Below are 23,820 nucleotides of genomic sequence, written 5' to 3'. Positions count from 1 at the left end.
CTCTGACTGTCCTAATGCTTTCTCTGTGGGCCTGTGTGACATGGTTCTTCCCTCAGGGAATGTAAGTGACAAATTCTTCTTTCAGTGGCACTGGCCTCTCCATGTTACCTTTCAGTCATACTGCTATAAATTAAATCTGGATATAACTTTAAAACAAAGGATGGATTTTAGCTTCTGAGGAACACATCAGAAGCAATAGGTAATAGCTCTCCTGACCTAACAGTTGGACATAAACCTCCTCTTCCCTTTACGAGGAGCAAGTGAAGGAGTGGAAAGACGAAAGTGACTTGCTCTAATATTGTCTTTGTGCACTGGTCAGAGAAGTAAGACTAGCTATCTAGATGTGATTTGTGATTTATCTAGAGGAAAGAGGAGCTCCAGGTTCACTGTGAAATATTCCTGTGCTCCAGAATGAAATAATGATAGAAATGGGAACCAATGAGAGAAAATATTACTTTAATTTAGCAAACATTATGCGGTTCCCGATATGACAAAAGTGCTATTCTAGATCTAGGAATGCTGAAGTGAATGGAACATGCCCCTCAACCAGAAGGAAGTTATAAATGTTTGTAACCATAAAGGCAAGTCGAACTGAGGTATAATCTTCCATGTGAGGAAAAGGCTGGTACATGTATGGATGGAAAAGTCAAAGGATGTAAAATCTGACACCTGAATTTAGAAACCCTTACCTACCATTCAGAAGAAACGTGACTTTATCTAGAAGTATGATGACCACATTTGTCTCTCAATGAGATTGTGATGATCACATGAGATCACATATATTTTGTCTTGTATGATTACAAAGCTCTACATGAAAGCCAAGTACATCACCTAGCACATGGCAGGCATGCACTATTTGTGGAAGGAAGGAAGTGAGGGAAAAGTAGGGGGTGGGGAGTGGAGAAAGGGAGTGAGGGGAAGAAAACTCAGTGGAAAGAGAGATAAATTTAAAGATGCTACACTCCAGGCTGTGAAGATGGGGTAGGAGGCCGTGAGCCATGAAACACAAGGAATGAAGCTCTAGAAGCAGGAACAGCAAAGAAATTTCCCTTCTAGAGCTTCTGGAGGGAGTGTGGCCTTGCTGACACCATGCTTTTGGCCCAGTGAAACAGTTGGGGCTTTTGGTCTCCAAAACTATAAGAGATTGTGTCAAGGCACCACGCTGTGGTCATTTGTTTCATGCAACTAACACAGAGAGAGAGGAAAGAAAGTAGCTCCCTCTCGGCCCTCTTACAACTGGGGAAGCACCATTTCACATTCAATATCCTGGTCGACAAACTATATCCAAGCACTCGGTGAAGAACAATGAAAATAGATGGTGCAAAGGCCCTCATCTTTTCTGAGATAAGAGGTCCCAAAAATTCTAATTTGTCATTTCAGGCCACTTATGGTCATTAAATATTTAACTAAGGTTCAACTATTTTTTTTTTTCTCCTGATCCCCATATGGGCATTTTCTCTGCTAAGAGAGGTTAATCATATCCTGTATTTTAGTTGACTTAGGCTTTTTATTATTTCAAGATTTCTGAGGAGTTAAAAAATTATGCTTCTCTGCTCTGTTTTGGTTGCTTATATAAGAATGGCAATCTCTTATGGATTTTACATCTTAATTATAGGTCTCTATATGACATACTTTTTTTCTACTTATGACATTAAGTTAACAAACACTTATGTCAAGAAAAATTGAAAATTTTCTTCCAAAACTGATGAAGTTTATCATGCTACAGATAGAAAAAGTTCTGAAAGACTAAAGCAGGGTGATTACAAAAAAAAAAACCCCATATCTAGACACATAGAGCCAAACTGCTGAAAATGAGAAAGTAAAAGGAAACATGTAAAAGCAACAGAGCCAGTTAATACATAGTCCCTTGAAAGCAACAAAATTAAGACTGACATCTGTCTTCTCATTAGCAATCATGAATGTCAGAAGTTGATGGATACATATACTTAGAAAACTTAAAGAAAATAACTGGCAAGCCCAAATAATAGATTCCAAAAGCATAAGGTGAAATATAAGAATTTTCAGATAAACAGAACTAAAAGAACTAATGAAGAGCAGACCCACAGTAAAGGAAATGTTGGGGAAGTTCTTCAAGTAGAATAAAAATGATCTTATATGGATTTTTTTTAATAGAACAAGGAATAAAGAATAATAGAAAAATAAATATGATACTACAGATAAATCAAAAGTGAATATATAAAAGTTTATAGTAAGAACATCTTTTGGAGGTTAAGCCATATATTGAACTCAATTTTGAAGAAAGCACATAACAGGTGGAAGGTCCGTGTGGTAGACTGGAAAACCATTCCTATAATATTCTGTTGCTCTTCCCATGAAGTGGGAGTGTTTCTCTGGCCAGCCTCAAGTCTGAAATGGCCTTCTGACTTGATGTGACAGTAGAATGGAGAGATCAAACTGTAGCAGTGCTGACTGACACCAAGGCTTCAAGATACCTGAAAGCTTCCCCTTCCCTCTCTTGGGACATTCCTTGAACAATGTTAACGAGTTCTTCTTAGGCTATGGAGCAAAGAGAGACTGCCTAGAAAAAAGGTCTAGTCAGCACACAACACCAAGTACCTAGACATTGAATGAAGCCATACTAGACCTTCCTTCCACAGGCCTCATTTGCGGCCAGGCAAGAATAACATGATTTGCATCCATCCATGCAGCTCAAATTACAGAACTATGAGCAAATAAATCATTGTTATCTTAAGCCATTAAGTTTTAGGGCAACTTCTGCAGCAATCAATAACCAAAGTAATATATTAAGTAACAGTAGGATCAATTAATTTTATTTTATTTTTTATAGTTTATTGTCAACTTGGTTTCTATATAACACCCAATGCTCAGCCCAACAAGTGCCCTCCTCCATGTCCATCATCGATTTTCCCCTCTCCCCCCCCACCCCATTCAACCCTCAGTTTGTTCTCAGTATTTAAGAGTCCCTTATGGTTTGCCTCCCTCCCTCTCCTTGACTATTTTTTCCCTTTCCCCTCCTCCATGGTCCTCTGTTAAGTTTCTCTTGTCCCACAAATGAGTGAAAATATATGGTATCGGTCCTTCTCTGCCTGACTTATTTCACTTAGCATAACACCCTCGAGTTCCATCCATGTTGCTACATATGGCCAGATTTCATTCTTTCCCATTGCCATGTAGTATTCCATTGTATATATATAGAGAGAGAGACCACATATTCTTGATCCATTCCTCAGGTGATGGACATTTAGGCTGTTTCCATGATTTGGCTATTGTTGAAAGTGCTGCTATGAACACTGGGGGACATGTGCCCCTATGCATCAGCATTCCTGTATCCCTTGGGTAAATTCCTAGCAGTGCTATTGCTTGGTCTTAGGGGAGTTCTATTGTTAATTTTTTGAGGAACCTCCACACTGTTTTCCAGAGGGGCTGCACCAGTTTACATTCCCACCAACAGTGTAGGAGAGTGTCATTTCTCCACATCCTTGCCAGTATCTATAGTCTCCTGATTTGTTCATTCTAGCCATTCTGACCAGAATGAGTAGGTATCTCAGTGTGGTTTTAATTTGTATTTCCCTGATGATGAGGGACACTGAGCATCATTTCATGTGTCTGTTGGCCATAAGATCAATTAATTTCAAACTCTGGTTTAACTCTAAAATTTTAGAATTAAGTAATTAGTATTTACTTAATATTTTAGGAAATTTTGCCACTGTTTTAGTAACATTCTTTAAGAGGGTTGAAGATATTTGGAGCCCTTTCAGACTATAGTAGGAACTAATTTCTAAACCCATGTGCACCCTTAGAAAAAAAGTTTAAAGGGAATAAACTCATACCATGAAAGAGAGATTTATGCAGAACCCTCCTTGTTTTGAAGAAAATTAAGATACCACACCACCAGGATAAAGAAAAGGTAGATATTTGTTTCATGGCATTAATCTTTCTCTTGAGTCTCACTTCAATAGTAGAAGAAGATAAAACTTTAATTCAATAAGGATATAATGGAATAATTTAAGCCATCTCTCAAAGTAACCCAATCTCTTTAAAATGATTCCATTTTGTTCAGGTTTGGTCCCTCTTCCAGCTACTTCTCTTCAAGATGGCAGTCACATGTTACTATGAGGCTTAAAAAAATCTCATTCTAATTTTCCCAGCTAAAAAACTAGCAGGGGTACCTGGGTGGCTCAGTCAGTTAAGCATTCTACTCTTGATTTTGGCTCAAGTCATGATCTCACAATTTGTAAAGTCAAGTTTCCCATCAGGCTTTCCACTGACAGCATGGAGCCTGCTTGGGATTCTCTTTTCTCTCTCGCTCTTTCCTCCACTCCTCCAGTGCATGCACTCTCTCTCTCTCTCTCTCTCTCCAAATAAATAAACAAATAAATAAGCATTTTTTAAAAAAATTAGCAATAGTGGGGTTTCCCTGGTGCTTTGCTGGTCCCCCGCTGCACTCCTAAGGTGTCCATGATCTGATCTTCGCTGTAGACGTACAGTGGGCATTTGCAGCTGAAGTCTGCAGTTCAAGTATCTCTTGCTCACTGTTGCTTAGCCTGATCAAGTCCCGGGGGTCCCTGATGCTGCTGCCTCCATTCCATTCTCATTGGTGCTGCAGAGCAACTATCAATGCTATTTTGACCCAGACTCAGGTGGTCCACCTGCAGTCTTGGCTTTGATTAAAGGTCACCCGTTTGGTAATGACTATTGCCAAGCCTTCAGCAGCCTCTGTGTGAACTGTAGGTAAGCCTATGGGAACTTCAGGGTTCTTTCCATGTTTTAGGAACACAAAAGCAGTCTCTCCCACTCTGTTTCTCCCAACTTTGTCTCCTTCATTTCTCCATAATCTCCCAGAGAGACTGGAGTTGACCTTCCTTTCTCTCTTCTTCCTTCTATACGGCCAGGAGAGCTCCGTATATCATAACTTCTTAGACTTACTCCCTCCCCTTTTCCCTTGGGACATAATGCTAGACATGGTGCAGGGATAGAAAAATGGGTATCATGATTAGGGACCAAAATTGAGAGGACACTTGAAAACTTGTTCCTTACATTCATATTTTCACAAGCAGGTATGTGTGTACAGCCTGCCTGCTGAAACCGTGGGTGTTTTGAGCCAAACAACCCATGATCAAATTTCTTTGATCCCATTCTTAGCCATGTGACTTTCGGCAAATTCCTAAACTCTACACATCCCAGTTTCCTCATCTTTATAACAGACATAATTATAGTTTCTATCTCATGGGGTGGTTGTAAAAATTAAATGAGTTAGTTAAGGTAACTAAATGTTACCTAAACAAAATGTTTGGAATTGGGTCTACTACTTTGTGAAGTCTTCTCAATTACTATACAATGATTGCTATAGGTATATAACAGATCTGCCTCCAAATTAACATCAGAGAGTAATTTGATAGTTGAAGTGATAATAATATTTCAGACACTATTTCTGCCATTAGCATGTACAAGTTGCTACTGGAGCTTGTGAGAGACGGAGTTATTTGTGTTTTAGGTTTTTTTTCCCCCAAGGTTTTGACCTTCCCATCACTGGGGTTTGAAATGAATCTGCAGTGAGCTTTATTATTTGCTCTGACTCAGTGTGGGATAATTGTTATTTAAATAGGACTGTAGGTGTGTGCTGGAAGATGCTAGGTGAAACACTAGAGGAAGCCAAAGAGAACAAATAACCCTGCCCTTGAATTGTTTGCTGTTCTATTATGGAAGACATAGGTAAAAAAAACAGACTAAAAATGAGTCAGTTCCAAGAGGTAAGTGGCCATTTACAATTTCACTGAACAGATGCAGTTCAATCCAAAGGAGAATCCACCAATCAAATCTGAGACGAGATGATAGTACACTGGGCTTTCTGCTTCCCACTGCCTGCATCTAAAATAAACAACATAGGACTCAACTAAGTGCTCTCTCAGTGGTAGAAAAGAAAAAGGAATACAGCGCTCTCGGTACCTAACTTAATTATAGAAGCATCGAGCGATGAAGAGAGGTCCTCAAGAGAAATAAGCCCAGAGCTTGTAAAAGGTGTGTGCTGCATGTGACTGCTCTGTTGAAAAGGGGTTATCGCTATAACCCAGCCTAGGCGTGAGGTGCCCAGGCATATTTGCCATGGCCCTTCATGGAGACTGCCCACAGGGTGAACTAAAGCAGCATCTCTGCGGGACCCATGCTTCATGCTCTGCAAAGCAACTCCAAGGATGCCCCATTCTACAGAATTCTATAAAGACCAACTTCACTCTTTTCAATTCAGGTAAACTTAGTGAGTGCCTTTTGAAATGATAAAAAAAAAAATTATAGCCAATCATTAGACTAACTCTGTTTTTCAGTTCCATGTATATGCATTTCCCTTTAATAAATATCCCCATGTTAATAGAGTATCAAGAAAGGAGATGAAACAGAACACACAAAATCATACATCAGTGGACCAACCCAAGAGACAGTCACCAAAACTATCCCCATTTTACAGATGATGAAACTGGAAAGCAAAAGCAGGCAATTGGAAGACAAAGAGTCTATATTTAAATTAGCTGTAATTTTTTCTTATTAAAATTCAACACTATTTTATCATAGATGTGAGATAAAATGGAATGGGGAAAAATACTCGGGAGGCAGAAGTATTTATGTTTTATTATCTATTCTAATGTCTCTTTTTTATTATTTCATTTTTATCATAGGGTTTCTGGAAGATGCTTGCCTTTTCTAGAGAGTGACTTTCAACGGTGTGTGTTGATTTAAGATGTTTACAATTCTGATTACTCGTTATGGCATCTTCTTAAAGTAGTTTTATTCATATAGGTCATTGCACAACGGAGACCAAAAAAAAAAAAAAAAAAAGGAAAATGGTCTGCTGATCTGTCATAACAATAAAAGAAGATTTAAATTAGGAATGTGGTAAAATGCTTAGAAATTGAGTTGGAAAATCAGTGCAATTCACTCACCCATTAATAAAAGGAAATAGGTTCTAAAAATGAATAGCTTGAAGCCACCCCCAAAAAAAAAATAGAAAGAGTTTGTATGTGGCTTGCTTCTCCTTGTGCAGCAATAACCATATGTGCAGCCAAGAGAAAGAACGATAAAAGATAAACAAAAGGAAAAAAACAGTTTCAATCACTTAAGGGTAGATTTGTTCAGACATATAGGATGGAGAGAAGATGTGATGAGCAGACCACTTGAACTGTTAGCTTCAGACACAGAGACTGGGAACACTAGTAATCTATCTTCACAATGACAAAATTGGACCAGGCATCAAGTTTAAGTCTGTATTAGAGGCTGCTCTTCCTGGTGGGCATATTTCCAGAAGGGAGGCTCCTTCTAGATAAAATGAAATCTGTAGTAAACAACTTGTAGGAGATTAAGTACAAAAAGGATTTTCAATTCTACCCTCAGTCAAGTAAATGGGTTCAGAATGTTTGTTTCTGTTTTACTTATATATTCATTCCTCATGGAACCTTCTATAAGGTACTCATACTGTTCACTTTCTGGAATGTCACTTTCCTAAATTCAATTAAAAAAATATCTTTGAGCGTGTTTTATGTGCCAGACACTCATATGGGGGGGTAGGAACTTAAAGGTGAATAAGACATACTTCTGACCTTCAAAAAGACTTTCCCCATATTGAACTTTCATTCTGCATAAGTCATACCTCAATTTCAACCTCTTTCATGAAAGTTTTTAACTATTCTATCATACTGTGCACTTCCCATTTGTAATCCATTTGACCAGGTAGTTCAGCATTATTTTTTTCTGTGTTTTTTTTTTTCCCAGATCCATTTGGTTATCCATTTATTCAGTAAATAGTCATCATCAAATACCTGTTTTCATGTTCTCAGAACTAGGGCACAACAATGAAAAAGACAAGGACTCTCCTATCAAGGTGTCTACATTCCAGTATACAAAGGCAGATAATATGCAAGGAAACAAATAAAAGAAAAGGGGCAATTGATAGGAGCTATGAAATAAAAGTCATAGGACTCACTGATGGAAAAGGGAGATAATTTAAGTAAAAATAGTAACACTCATATAGCACTCATTATGTGAAGCACAACTGATCTCTTAATAATCACACTTATTGAATTCAGAGCCCATATAACACAGGATGATCTCATCACAGGATGCTTAACTTCCTTACTTTGCAAAGACCCTATTTCCAAATATGACTAAATTCACAAGTTCCCAATGGACAATACTTTTTGTTGGGGGCCACCGCTCAATGCACTATAAGTCTTAAACCAAGCTTCTGAAGTAGAAACTATTGTCATCTTCTTACACATATAGATAGTCCATTACAGATAGAGTAAGTATGTGTTGTGGTCAGTAGGCCCATATGTGATGGACCTGTGATTCACACTGAGATGTTGGCTTCATAGTCAGGGTGCTTGACTACTATTCTACATGGCGTCAGGTCAGCATTTGTGTTGAGTCTCAGGTAATGAGAGAACACTCCAAATAGGAGGAATTACAACGGCAATAAAGGAGCTCTGACTTCTCATCCAAATGGTACAAAAGTTTTGATACATGGCTCCTAAATTCTTAGATACCCTTCCTATCAAGCCCAGAGTCTATATGCCTCCCCTTGTATCTTGATGGCCTTCTGACAATAATTGACTAATGGAGTTCAGTGGAAGTGATCCCATGTGACCTCTGAGGCTGGATCATAAAAGGAGATGCAGCTTCCATTTTGTTTGCCGTCTCATGCTTGGAGCCCTGAGCCACCATATAAGAAATCTGACTGCTCTGAGGCTGCCATACTGTGAGGAAGCCAAGCCACATGGTGAGAAAACGCATGCACACTCTAGTCTGCAATAGTGCAGACAATAGATACTATATAGTAATAGACATCAAGTCCTCCCAGCCCAAGTGCCAGACACATGAATGAATAAGCCTTCAGATGATTTCAGTAACTACCTGTGGACGTCCTTCCAGATTATGTATCTTCCCAGATTGGCCATGATGTGATGTAGCAGAAACAAGCCAGGGTATTGTGTCATGCTGGAATTCTTGTCTCATGGAATCTGTGAGCAGAATAAAATTGTTGTTGTTAAATGCCACTAAATTTGGGGTGCTTTGCTATATAGCAAGTAGTTACCAGATATAGCTATGCCTTTTCTTCTACTGGGTCTCCTAAATCACATCCCACAGGGCTAAACACAGAACAGGTGTGGAGTGGTATAGAGGAGAAAAATGAAAAAACAGGTATTTATCAGCTGTTGCTCAGGAGACCAGAAATCACTCTAGCTATTTTAAGCAGGAAGAGAAGTAAGGCAGTTAATTAAATGCTTACAAACTTTTGGAAGAATTGGAGGGTAAAAGGTCCAGAAACTATAGCTGATGTTTAGGGACTCAGAAAGAAGAGGAAAGTTGACCCTAATGGACTCCACTGACTGCAGGCTGAAGCCAGTGTTCTGCAGGAGTCCGCCAGGAAGCCCCTGCAAATTTCATGTCTGCTATATGCCTGTGTGTCTGCCAGGAGCTGCTGCCAGAGAATAATGGTTTATCTTTCCCTCTCACCTTCCAAATCTTGGATGCATGCCCATCATCAGCAAACCTATTCTATAAACCAGATCCTGCATGTGGGGGAGGGTCCAAATGGGCAGAAATGGTGCAGAGATTCAACAATATATGCACTATTTGCCTTTTTTGGATATTCAGGGCCTGTACATAATTTTATTCATGCATTTAAACTTTAGAACAATAAGACTACATTATTCTTCTGCTGAATATGATCCAATTATTCCTCATACAAATAATGACATGTTCATCCTCTGTCCAAACAAGGAAACCCAAAGTCTTATTAGTAACTGTATCCATCTCTGGATGATGTTCATCCTTCTTATAAGTCCATTACAACACCCATCTTTAATTAAAAGACTCCATTATAAGGTAACTAGCACCAATATCCCTAACACAATGGGGGAGGGGGAAAGAAATTGGTAAATATTTATGCAAAACATGTGAGAAAGAAAATGCGTAGCTACCATAGTCCTCTATTCTCTAACTCGTGGCTCCATGCTCCCTATGCCCTCAGTGAAAATCTCAGCTGGTAATGGTTCTTTACTTGACAGAATAACTTAAATCCTCATTCCTGAAGGAATGAAACATGAGTGTCTTGACTGTATGAGTTGCTTCAGACTTCTGTTAACTATGACATCTAGATATTGAAATACTAAAAGGGGTCCCGTAAAATTCCCTGGGTTCTAAAATTTTCCTTTGGACCTTATCATGTAACAGCTACCTTGTTTGTCCTTAATATTCAGAATCAATCACTCCAGACAACAAAGTAACTCTCTTCCTTAACTGTCAGTTCACTGGCATGAAGAACACAGATGACTAGCTGACATTCCACAATTTCTAGTCAAGGTAACCCTGAGTGTGTACCTGCTAGATACTTTCTCCTTTAAGTACTAAGACCTAAAAATCAGCAGATCCAAGCATTGAAAGAGTAGGAAGCACAACTTTGTAAGTAGATCATTAGGGATAATAATGACAAGAAGGTATTTTCCTTCTACCCTTTTAGTTTTGAGATATGTATATTCTGGATGTAGGAGAATCATAAATTAGTCAGAAGCTCCAAAAATATATCTCAATGGATTGGACACAACCCAAGTATGCAAGGTGTTATCCATCATTTCAACACTCCATTCCACTAATCAATATGCTTAGTTGCTTTTGGGTGATTGTGTACATGGCAAGGCAGTGAATACCAAGATATGAGCCAGTACTTCATTTCTTAAGCTGTACAACAAAAGTAATGCTGTATGGGACACCATGATGGTAAATGAGGCATTCAGTATATCTATATATCCACATCCTTACTAACACTTGTTTTCTTTCTTCTTTTTGTTTTCACTCAAACAGGTGTGAGGTGGTAGCTCATTGTGGTTTTGATTTGCATTTCCCTGATGATTAGTAATTGAGTGTTGAGGCTATTGTAAATGGGATTATTTTTTAAATTTTTTTTGGATCGTTCATTGTTAGTGTATAGAAATGCAACTGACTTTTATATGTTGATAATGTAACCTGAAACTACTAAATTTGTTTATTAGTTCTAACAGGTTTTTGGATGTAGTCTTTAGGGCCTTCTATATATAAGATCATGTCATCTGAAAATAAAGACAATTTTAATTCCTCCTTTCTGATTTAGATGCTTTTATTTCTTTTTCTTACCTAATTGCTCTGGCGAGGGCCTTCAGTACTATATTGAATGGAAATGGTAAGAGTGGGCATCTTTGTCTTATTCCTGATCTTAGAGAAAAAGCTATCAGCTTTTTACAGTTGAGTATGATGTTAGCTGTGGAGTTGTTACATATGGCTTTTATTGAGTTTCTTCCTTCTATATTGAATTTGTTGGGTTCTAATCCAAAAGTTCTTTTATCTCAAATCCCTTTCATTTGACTTATCACTCCCTGCCTCCTTCTTGGTAGAATGGCTTCTGCTTTGAGGCTATCAGGCTAAAATGGACCACACCCTTAGCCTGTTCTTTGTCCCAGGGTGGATCTTAATGGAATTTAATTGCTCAAAGTATTTCTCAAATGTGTCTTCTGTGGTATGGGAAAAAGTTTGGTTTTTCCTACCTTCAAGGTTTCATATTTCTGGACCCTTTTTATATCTTTTCATTTCTACTGGCAAACTGGCAAATTCTCATCTCTAGTAACTTATAGACTAACACTCCTTTTCAATCACTCTCCCTAGAGCTGCTGGCATATGAGGTATATTGCTTACCTTTCACATTATTATATGAAATAGTTTTATCAAATGTTTTTGATAACATGGTCACCATCTTTTCACCCGAGTTTCTTGTCACTTGCTTCCAGAGTACTAAGTCAAAGAGAACTCTTGCAAGTGGCTTACAGCAGCACTTTCTAGGATCCATTTCTCCCTTAGGAGAAAAAATGCCAGCTGGTAAAATAACAAACTTCAACACCATAGTAGCTGAAGTTTATTATTTAATACAAAAGGTTTATTACTTAATCACTCCAATGAGGTTGGAGCAGGACTCTTCCTTCATCACATCATTCAGACACTCACGCTGTTTCCATCTGATGCTACCGCCATTTAACTCATGGCTTCTGGGTTCACCAGGAGGAAAGAAAGAATAATAGAGAATTGCACCTGGAATATATTTATGGACCAGGCACACTTCACTTCTGCCCCATTCTACTGGCCAAAATTTGGTCACAGTGAGAAATCCAGTGAAAGAAAGCTGGCAAATGCAGTTTATCTATGTGCCCAGGAGGAAAATGAGATGCATACAATGAACACATAACGTTGCCTCTGATGTGCAGTTGGTTCATTCCCAATTATACTATTTACTAGTTCCGCACCTCTCTGAAGGTGTTTCTTCATCTGTAAAATGGTATTTATACCACAAAATTGTTTTCTTGTGGAGAACTCTAAACCCAGCCAAACTATTAATTAGATAAGGGCAAAATAAAGATATTTTCAGAATTATAAGATGTGACAGAGATCATTTTTCCTTTTCGTCATTGAAATTAACAATGTATCTGTGACTAATTCTGGCCAATTTTTAGAATATGAGAAGAAGTAAATCTACAAGGTTTGAACTGAGATAGTGAAAATTGCCCTGCTTCCCACTCTCTCAGCTCCTTTGACCTTAGAATACAATCATTGTGCCAATAAAAGATAAGGGTGTGTTTGTCACCTTGGGTTCCTGAATAATTATATAAATTAATATGAAGAACAGAGTACTGTGCCAACCCACACTGCGCATGTACCATGAATAAGCTACAAACATTTGTTCGTTAAGCAACTCAGATTTGGAGATGAATATGTTTACAGAGCTCAGTGGTTCTTAACTGGAGTTGACAATGATTCCCAGGGGACAGTTAGCAATGGTATCTAGGTAGTAAAGCCCAGAGATGACTTTAAACATTCTGCAGTCAACATGACAGCTTCCCTCAACAAACAATCATCTGGCTCCAATGTCAATAGTGCTGAGGCTGAGATACCATGATAGCCTATCCTGCCTAATAAACAATACCTCAAAAATGTTTCCTGCAGTCCTTCTCAAGGAGCCATCAAAGAATATACTGCCACAAAGCAGAGATATGAATCAGAAAATAGGACTCAGGAACCAAAGGAACCAACCAAGAAGAGAGGGGGTTCTCAGATAAAAGTGATAGAATGATCCGAGAGGCAGGAGGCTGACGTGTCAGCCATTCGAAAGTGGAAAAGCAAACACTGAGGAATGATTTCTTTTGGGAAAAGACGATATGCTACTTGATGAGTTTGGACATATTAATAACAACTTTCAAGTTTTGTTCAAAACTTTGGGAATTAATTAGCGATAGTACAGAGAAAATTAAGTACTTAAAAAATAAGACAATTATTTACTCCAAGCAGACGTGCACGAGAGGGAACAATACACGATAAGACCCGTGGTGTAATTAACACATAGGAAAACTGTGAATTACATTTAAACTTCATAGTAAAGAAACAAAGATATTGATATAACCAAAAGCTATAATGTAACTGTATTGCCAGGCTAGGGGAAAGGGAAGTGTTAATTGAGGGTATGTTATGTATATGTATAAGAGGAAGGAAGAGGGAGGGCATTAAAAAGTTAAAGCCTCAGGAGGCTCACTTTGTTGAGCCTCTGACTTAGGCTCAGGTCCTGATCTCATGGTTCATGGGTTCAAGCCCCACAGAGCTGTGCTGACAGCTCAGAGCCTGGAGCCTGCTTCAGATTCTGTCTCCATCTCTCTTTCTGTCCCTCCCCAACTCACACTCTATTTCTCTAAAAAAAATCAATAAAAAGTTAAAAGAAGTAAAAAAAAAGAAAAGGTTAAAACTTCATCTTCTCTCGTAAGAAGCCAAAGGATAATATTTAAAATGGAAAGATTAAAAAAAATGGCAATGTAAGCTTATCACTTAGCCATATGAGAGTAAATGCCAGAAGAAACAGCTAAAAATAAAACTAACTGCTTCTTGGGGCACCTGGGTGACTCAGTGGGGTAAGCCTCCAACTTTGGCTCAGGTCATGATCTCACAGTTCCTGAGTTTGAGCCCTGCCTCGGGCCCTGTGCTGACAGCTCAGAGCCCAGAGCCTGCTTCGGATTCTGTTTCCGTCTCTCTCTCTGCCTCTCTCCAACTTGTGTTCTCTCTCTCAAAAATAATAAACATTAAAAAAAAAAATAAAACAATTTCTGCATAGGTGGAAACCAGAAGGAGGAACAATGAAGTGAGGATGCTTGTTTTTCATTATCAACTTCTACCTAATAGTACCACTTAACTTTTTCAACTGTAAACATATATTACTTTGAGCAAGAGCAAAATAGTTTTCATAAAAGTATGGGCCAAATAAGTGACTTCCTAGGCATAAAAATGATATATTACATAGGGAATCTTTTGTAATAAAAGATTATTAATCTGTGTAAATGCTAATCATGGTAATCATCATACCTGGTGCTGAAGATATTGTTAGTCATTGAGGCCAGGCCTCAACACAGGTGCAATCGTGTGTTTGCTCATCAGTTGGTCATCTGTGGCAGGAACGAAGTGCCACTGTCATTACCTAGTCATTTATGAGGAAAGAAGATGCGGTTCCTGTTAATCCTCCAACAAACCTCTACTCAGTGTCTTCCTACCTTGGGGTAGGCATGAACCCTGCCCTCTGTCCATGTAGCATAGTGGGGCTGTTTGAACATGACCACAGGTTCTGACCTTGATTTAGGATACTTCCTGGGCAGGAAGTGTTCTCCATAGGCACACTTCTGAAATTCCTTTTTATTAGGGGCTTGTTACAATTTGTAACACCATAAGTATTACCAGATTCCTCTCCTACAACCCAAAGCCTCCTGCCAACCCTGGACCTTTCCAAAATCGGAATGTATGGCATCTTTTGTTGACACTCCTATTTGGCACTTTATTCTTTTTATTTATAGTAGCTTTGTTGGTGTCTTTCACTGTCCCCTCAGTATTGATACAACTCATATTGTAACACAACATAACAGCTAAGAATGCAGCACTGGAAACAAGATGTGAGTCTAAATTCCATCTCTGTTACTTTCTAAAGTGTAACCGCAGGGAAATTATTTAATCTCTCTGTGCCTCACTTTCTTCATCTCTAAAATGGGGATAATGAGAATACTTTATCCCATAAACTTGATGTAAAGACTAAAATAGTTAACACACTTAATACTAAGAACGTTTTCTGGCACGTAGTAAAGCTACATAAAATATGAAGAAACATTATGGCACACAGCAAAACCGTAGAATTTTTAGGTTCTGTTATTTTAATATTATTATTGTCAGTGCTTGAGCAGCATCAGGCACACAACAGGCACTGAAAACCATTCCTGGGTATCACTGAATTCTAGAAGATCTGCATCAGGAAGATCTGCATCAGCTCCTGCATGCCCCCACTCCTGCCGTATGAACTATAACACAATTCAGTTAAAGAAACGCAATCGGCGCATTCCAGAAATAGATGACTCCATTCTCTACCCTCATGTTTCTTAGCACAGCATTTGACAGCTTTACCTCTGGAACCTTCTAAAAAGATACACCCCAGAGAACCTACCACATGCACTCACTGTATGGGTCAGCAACACTGACCTCCCCTGAAAAATTCCAAAAGGCCTCAGGGCTTCGCATGTGGCCCTGACTCTTCTGGCTGCCCCGTGCTGAGTGCAGCTAACTCTTGTCAGCTTAAAAACTTAAATATCTCCTCAGAAATCTCAGTGTGTTAATTATACCATCTATCAGTGGTGTCATTTTTATTTTCATAACATTCATCCACCACTATACTAAACAACATATCTGTACGTGTGTAATGCCTGCTATGCATAAGCTCTCTGATGCGAACTGCTCTTACTTTCACTTCTATGTGCAGAATCCACTTTGGTTCTGGGCCCATATCACAGAGTTTTAGAAAAACGACACTTTTTTCAAATGAGGAAATTATAGTCAGTTTCATAAAGGAGATGATTTGTGGGCTAGGCTTACACACTTTTTAATGTCATAATTTTTCTAGAGTAGCATGAGATTGAATAATATTTGCACAAGATTAAAATATGCTTGTGTTTTGATTTTCAATCTAGTCTGAGTTATAGGATTCCATTAAAACTGGAATTGAGAATACTGAAACATAAGAAAAATTTCCCCTGCATACTATGAAATATCCACGCAAGCAGACTGAAAAATATTTTCCTTATTTCTTGGGTAATAGATGGCTTAAAAGATGTGAAAGAGCTCAAGTAACAATGACAAGTCTGCATTAGCTAGGTTTCTAACATGAAAACAACTTAAATCCAGTTATGTCTATAGAATGTCATATTTAAAGCAAAATAATTGTGTCAATAATAAATATCTATATTCTGGGATTGCTTACGATGGTCAAACAACCAGATGAAAATTGAAAAGTTTAGTTGACTGTCACTTAGAAAGGTACTTCTTTACCTCAATATTGCCAAAGATGGAGATGTTTCAAGGTAGCCTAATACCTGATGGTCAAAAGAAAATAAGGCCGTGACTTTGCCCACCCCCAAAAGTTACAGCTTTTAAAAAAAATTTATTTACTTATTTTAAAAGAAAGAGAGTGTGTGTACATAAGCATGTGAGCTGGGGAGGAGCAGAAAAGGGGAGAGAGAATCCCGGCAGGTTCCATGCTATCAGCTTTTTAAGGGAGAGGAAGCCATGTCCTAATCCATGGCCTGTCCCATTCTTGTGCCACTCCTTCTCCATTCTATACCGTGAGGGACTTCATCAACAAGTAGATGGACACCCAAGCCCTCATGTCCGTGCTCCGTCCATGCAGACATACAAACATTGCAAAGAGCCCCACTGATGGCCAAAGCTTGGGCCTCTGAATGCTCACACAGCTAGCCTGGTCCACCCTGACAGAAGAGAACCAGGTGAGCCCTGGACTCTAGAACAGCTTGAGAAGCAGATCTAACAGACACCACAGGTTTAAGGGCTCAGTCCCACAGGACTGTCTCCACTTCAGATGCCAGCCATAAATGGGGTGCCCAGCTGCTCACATGTCTACCCAGCAGGCTACAAATTCAGGGGTTCCCCCACAGCCCTTCTCAGGTTTGAGTTTGCTACAATGACTCATAGAACTCAGGAAACACTTTATTCACTGTTACCCTTTTTTATGATAAAGGATACAACTGAGAAATAGTCAAATGGAAGACATGCATTGGAGAAAGTAAGGAAAATTGGGCAGAGTTTCCATGCCCTTACACCACCTCAAAGTGTTCACTGCCCTAAAAGTTCTCCGAATCCTTACTGTTTAGGTGTTTTTTTATGGTGGTTTCATTAGTAGGAATGATTGACTGGATCACTGACCATTGGTGACTGAGTTAATCTCTACCCACTTTCCCTAGGGAGGTGTTAATTGGCCTTGGGCTATCTGGTGACCAGTACCCACTGTGACACTATCTAGGGGGTCCCCAATCACAGTCATCTTGTTAGCATATGTAAAACACTCATGAATTCAGGGATTTCAAGGGTTTTAGAGCTATGTAACCAATACCTGAAAAAATCCCAGACACTCACTTTCTATTATACAACTTTTATTATTCTGAGAAGCATAGTACAGGTCTTGAGAGAATGAGCCAATCCTAATCTTCAAATGCAGAAAAGCCAGTGACAGATGGTGACCACCCAGCCACATGGGCTATGATCCTTCTCTCCTAATCCATTACCTCCCTAAATGTACCTTGTCTGGTCAGGAGCCCAGCTAATGAGAAGGCAAAGATCTAATCAAAGATGGTAGAAGAAGCCATTCACATTCCTCTTCCCCAGCTAGACTTCTAGATCTAAAGCAGTGCAAGGTGGTGGGAGATGAATAGCTCTGTATGTGTTACCTGATCAGAGTCTTAATCATTATACTGATGATGGGACATTTTTAATTGCTGAAATGAGATGGTGGTTAGAACTAACGATGATGAAAAAGATATGGTACAAATCTATGTTTTCCTGTAGAGGCAGAGAAAGAAATGACCCATAGAGCAAATCTGAAGGAAGAATGGGAGAAAAATTTAAATTACTCTGTTGGCCTCTTATCTCATTCAGCTAAGTTGCTGAAAAGTTTTTATTACCGTTTGGATGTTGAACCTGGTTTCTTTCTCATGATTCTATACATTGAGCCATGTGGGGACCCAAGATTTATTTGTGTTGTATTCTTTCTATGGCCACATCTGTTTTCCTTCTGAATAAAAAAAGGGGGGAAACTTTGAAGGAAATTGTAGAAAAATGTATTGTTTTAATGTATCTTATTTAGCAGCACCCACAATATCTTCTCTGGGATGAATATTATCCTAAGAGCTTTCCTTTAAGTGATTATACACTTTATTTGCATAAAGAATATTCTTGGCACTGAGTTCCAAGTAATGCTTCCCTTCAGTGACATGGTCATTAGGAGGTTTGACTGATGGTTCACAGCCCTGGGCCATGGCCTACTTCTTGGAGTGATCAGTGACTTGAGCAGCTTCCAAAAGTCAAGTATAGGAAAAATTCAACCTTTGGTGTCTTTCAGGTTTGTCTCCTGCAGTTTAGCTGATTGATTTTTCCATCTTCCCACTTGGGTGAGAGGCTTCAAAAGAGGAAAATGTTAGCAATTATAACAGGAGTTTTGAAAAAAAATTCCTTTTGGGTCTCCTACCCTCGGTTCTTGGGGAACTTCATCAGCTCATGGGTGATCATCTTTCCTATTTATGGTTTCAGCTAGTTAGTCACTGTTTTCTTGACAAGACACTCTTGAAAAATGGTATCTCTCCATGATTGACTGGGACTGTTGGCAAACAGGTTACCTTGTTTTCAAGTGTCTGTTTTTGTGGGTTTTTTAAAAACAAAATATTTCAAGAATTTGGGCTTGGCTGACAATTTAAAAAAATCATTCATTAAGTGTATGTTCTTTATAAGATAGTTCAGCCAACTCTAGGATTTTAAACAGACTTAATCAACCCTTCCATGGAGAGGCTGCCTTTACATTGGAGTTGACCTCTGAGGCCCAGCTCCTTCTGTTATTCTTTTTCTCCACATACCACCCCTTCTCTGTCTCCTAGGGTCCTAACTAAGACTATTTCTATTTCCTCATATTATTTGGGAATTTTCATATCATTATTCCTAATCAGATGATCAAATAATGTCTTTCTCATCTCCCCATATACTTCTTCTTGTCTCCATTGCACTAAAGAAGGCCCTTATAAGTAGCTTTGCTCCTTCTTACTCTCTGCCTCTTCCTAATGTGTTTATAAATCCTCAAATTACAGAAGTTATGCCTTGCCCTAATTAATCAAAACATTGGGATGAAGTTTTCTGGACATTAAGGTTTTAGCAAGAGAGACAAAAACATATGTCATGTTTTAGGACTTAGCATGAATCCAAGTTAAGTGTTAAGTGGGATTAAAGCATATCTGGGCATCTTCAAGTGAAGAGAATTTTAAACTCCAAAGGGATAGGAATTTCATCTGTGCTATTCTTCAGTTTATCCCCAGAATCTATTATAGTGCTTGGTACATAATCTTGATCCAACAACACTGTGTTAAATAAATGAGTGCCTGAATGAAAGAAGATGGAAAGTAGAAAATTAGCTAAAAAGGAAATAAAATTCTATTTTTGTCTGAATAAAAAGGGAAATCCTTAATTGATCCCTGGGGAGAGGTCAGGATAGGAAAGCAACATGAAAATTGGGGTTGAAACCAGATATTAGTATGAAGACTGGCACCATGGACACATAACCAAGATGGATGGAGAAAGGGGCTTCAGGTAAGAATAAAAAGCTGCTCTGTGGGGGAACTTTGTGAGACATGAGGATACTTTGTAAAAATAATATGGTTTGGTTTATCTTTAATTCCAAAATGGCAAAGGGGAGCAAAAGGAGACTCTGTCCACTTGCATAAGAGACAGCCATCAGCACTGTGAATATCCTCAGAGAAACAGGCCTATGTTACGATTTGGAATGTTTGTGGCTTTGAGAAGAAGTGAAAAACATGCCTTTGACTTGGGCATCAGCTAAGTTATCATGGGGACAGTGGAGAAAAAAAATAAGATGAGGACGCTTATAAGGAACACCTCAAGCTACTCCTAGGAAATACTGGGTTTGAATTTGAAAGGAGCTGGAATTCTTATATTTTGTGGAAAAGAATGAGTCAATAAAATTTGCTTTGTCACCATTAATGTGGCGATATTATAAGTATTAAAAAAGTAATCAATCTCATAGCTGTTTTTTTTCTTTTTCTTCCTTTAATGTTTATTCATTTTCAAGAGCATGAGAGAGAGACCGAGCATGCATTAGGGAGGGGCAGAGAGATAGAGAGAGAGAGAGAGAGAGAGAGAGACAGAATCCAAAGGAGGCTCCAGGCTCTGAGTTGTCAGCAAAGAGCCTGATGCGGGGCTCGAACCCACGAACCATGAGATCATGACCTGAGTCAAAGTCAGCTGCCCAACCAACTGAGCCCCCCAGCACCCTCCCACCCCAATAGCTATTTTCTAAGGGCTACTGTGGCCCAGACATTATACTAGGAGCTGCAAATAGTGTCATCAGGGCAGGATCTCTGTCCTAAAGGATGACCCAGCAGGCTCTATGTATGAGAAAAAAGCCATTCCTAGAAGGTCTGATATGCACAGTAGTATGTACTAGCTGTTAAGCATTGTGGTAACCCTTAGAGAGGCATGTGCCTGAGAGGCTTTTGGAAATGCAGATAGAAAAGGTTTTAAAATTCACAAGAATTCATATGAAGACCAAGCCCTTGGTCACTGAGCCTATGTCTAAAGTTTCCTTTTCTGAACATAAAATAACCCCATTGACAGAAGTAATCCCTTAAATGTGCTATGTTAACCTAGACATTTTTTAAGGCACCTCTCCTTTATTAAAATCCTCTTCAAGTTAAGTCCCCAATTGGAAGCTCACCTATTGCAGTAAATGGAATATAACATTGACCTTCCTTCTCCCCAAAATAGTTCATTTATTATATCATAAGCCAGAATGGTAGGAGACTAATTATTAAGCAAATATCAGCTACAATTAACCCCGACCTGATGCAAATCTTTCTTTCTTTTTCTACCTTGAAAGTGTATTCTGTGGAGATAGTTATCAAGGTCAAACGATTCAATACTTTTGAGGCAAAACATGGCTGTGATTAAACCAGAAACCTCTCACCCCTGGCAGTGCTGAAATCAGAGTAAAACCATTGCAAACACAGCCTTCTCAGTAGCAGAGAGCACGTTCATTATACTTGTTGAGCACATGACATCTGTCAAGCAGGATGAGTTAAATATTTCTACAAGTCACTCATCAAATAATGATATTTTAAGACATTCAGGAAATGCACAAAAGGCGCATGTTTTCTTTTAATAACTGATTTGTTCAGCCATGAATACCCAGAGCAGTAGCAGAGAGAAGAGTGAACACTCCGGTGCAGAGAAAATAATTAAAAGAAGACTAACACCATAAGTGTTCAGAGAAACATCAATGGATGGAGTCTCATATAATTTGCACATGTCATTATTTCAGATTAAGCAATTACTGTAAAATAATGACATCTAATGAAATATGGGGAATGCAGATACTCTGTGAGATTCATAAAGGAACTACAGCAAACCATTTATTTTACCACAGGCCACTGCTGATTTACTGAAGCTAATTAAGATTCAGAAACAACAGCCTCAAGATCAAAGAAGTTACCTAAATTTACCTAAGTCAGGGTTATCCATTCTTTCATTTCAACTGAGCTTTAAAATAAAAAGGGACCCATATGTCTAGAGTCATCAGAGTATCTGATAAGTATCCAATAAAAACACTTCCTATTAGGTCAGAGATTAATAAATATGTCAGATAAAATAAATAATGCTAAAGGAAACATAAAACCTACTTTTATTAATAAGCATATCCAACTAGCTTCATTCATTCATGTCCAATAGAATACCTACTCTTCACTAGGTACCACATATTATCCAAGACACTGTAGATATACAAATATAAAAAATGACATGGTAGCCTTCTTCCTCAAGGAGCTGACTATACTTTGTAGGAGGGAGATGACAACACCAAAGGATAAGTGTTATGGCAGAGGAGATGAAAGAATAGAGAGGCTAGGAAGGATTAGGTAAGGCTTCATACAGGGGAAAATAATTAAACTTGACCTCAACGGGCAGAGAATCTGAGGAAGGACACTCCAGAAGAGAGAAGCCTGAGCAAAGACACTAAGTAGAAAAAATTCTGGGTGACTTGTCCAGTTTACCTAGGAAAAAAGAATAACATGAAGGTCAAGAGCAGAAGCTCCGGGGAGAGACAGCTCAGGTGTAAATCCCAGCCTGTCACTTACTCTCTGTGCACAGTTAGATACATCACCTCATCTGTCTGCCTCAGTTTCCTGTAAAATGGAGACAGTAGTCATAAATTGGGGATAGATTTTCTCTGAGGATTGATGGAGTTGATGCACATGAACCACTTCCAACATCGCTGGAGACATGGTAAGTACTGTGTTAAGAGTTACCTCTGTCTGTCATTGGGAGCAGAATAAGTTCTTTCCCTTCTCCTTTCCTGTCACTTTCCTAATCTCTTAGACTAGCATGGGAATCTTAAATTTAGGGACAATCAGGGTGGATTTATTTCAAGCTGAGTGTTCTTAGCCAAATGATTTGAAGAACCATGAGGGGAATAACTGATTAGGACAGGCAGAAGATACCCATGATTTAGAAGAGGATGCTATCCAATGTGGTCCAAGGCAAGAAAAATCTGGTCGGTCCTCGTGAATCCAATTATTATTTTTTGTAAAATATCTACAAAGACTATAGTATATTGAACAGAGTCTGCAAAACATACGTAGTTAGTACTAGAAAGACTTTCCTTTTCCCTCGGTCAAGTGGGATATATTTTTCCCAGTGTTTTTTAGGATCTGGTGAAGGGACATCTCAAATGTCTAAAGCTGAGGCTTAATGGTGATTAAATTCAACTCACCATGATGTGTCCTTGAGTGTTCATTACTGGCTTTGGTGATCAACACAATCCCCAATTTCTGTGACATAATTAGGATGACAGTTTCTCCTTTTAGAGCCAGTTTTCAGGGAACATATTGTGTTTCAACAGTTCTAATCCCTCTAGGGAGATGGGAGCGCATGCCAAATGCCACGCTGACCTCACTCTGGTGCAGCGGCAGTTCTGCGCAGACTCACATAGTAGGCTTCATCCACAATGTGCACATCCAGGGTTCCCTTACTCAGCCGCCATTCCCAATCCATACTGCCGGATCGTACTCACGGACCACGTCACCAACCAGAGTCACAAGAACCAGTCAACATCTTGTGCCCTAAAAGGATACAGATTCTTGACATACTCTTTAAAGTGCACTATTGAATTTCTTAATTTAAATTTTAATTCAGAGTTTCAATACCAAATATTTGCAGAAGCCAAACCAGCATCATCAGTATATAAAAATATAAGTATTAAATCATAGGTGCTAATCTGCTTGTATTGCAATCGAACATATGCCACATTATGCTTCAAATCATTATGCCAATCAAATGAAGTTGCCAAAGAAACAGCTGGTTCTCAGGTCACCTGTTTTGAATTCCTGTAATATTATCTACCTCGATCTTGTTTTCTTTTCTCAATATATGTATTCAGTGATCTCTTGTTTGATTCTCCTAAACCTCTACTTCCCTCGGATAAATTGACCAGGGACACCAATCATTTGCCTTCACAAGGAGTGGGATGATTGTGACCCTAAACCCACATAGGAACAAAGAGTAAACTGTAGGAAGGAAAGCCTTGAGGTGGATTAAGAAGAGCCTCCACTACCTGTGTACCTGGAGCAAGTCAATTGTCCTTATCTCACCCTCCTTTCCCTTATCTGTAAAATGGGAATAATAGTATGTGAC

At 38.8% G+C, this 23,820-nt stretch overlaps 1 long non-coding RNA gene across 1 annotated transcript in view; it reads right to left on the bottom strand.

Annotated features, from left to right (window-relative positions):
- Positions 1-2,182: 2,182 nt before the first annotated feature.
- LOC120241125 overlaps positions 2,183-23,820 on the bottom strand; it is a 32,196-nt gene continuing 10,558 nt past the window's right edge. Inside the window, exons 2-3 of the long non-coding RNA XR_005530840.1 lie at positions 8,881-8,987; positions 2,183-2,517 (exon numbers count right to left, since the gene is read on the bottom strand). This is a non-coding gene — a long non-coding RNA (uncharacterized LOC120241125). The remainder of the gene's footprint in view (positions 2,518-8,880; positions 8,988-23,820) is intronic.

Source organism: Hyaena hyaena, unplaced genomic scaffold, assembly GCF_003009895.1.
Source record: "Hyaena hyaena isolate Hyena2069 unplaced genomic scaffold, ASM300989v1 scaffold_278, whole genome shotgun sequence".
Lineage (NCBI taxonomy): Eukaryota > Metazoa > Chordata > Mammalia > Carnivora > Hyaenidae > Hyaena > Hyaena hyaena.
Note: the sequence above shows the minus strand (reverse complement) of the source record. Positions and strands in the feature narration are given on the sequence as shown.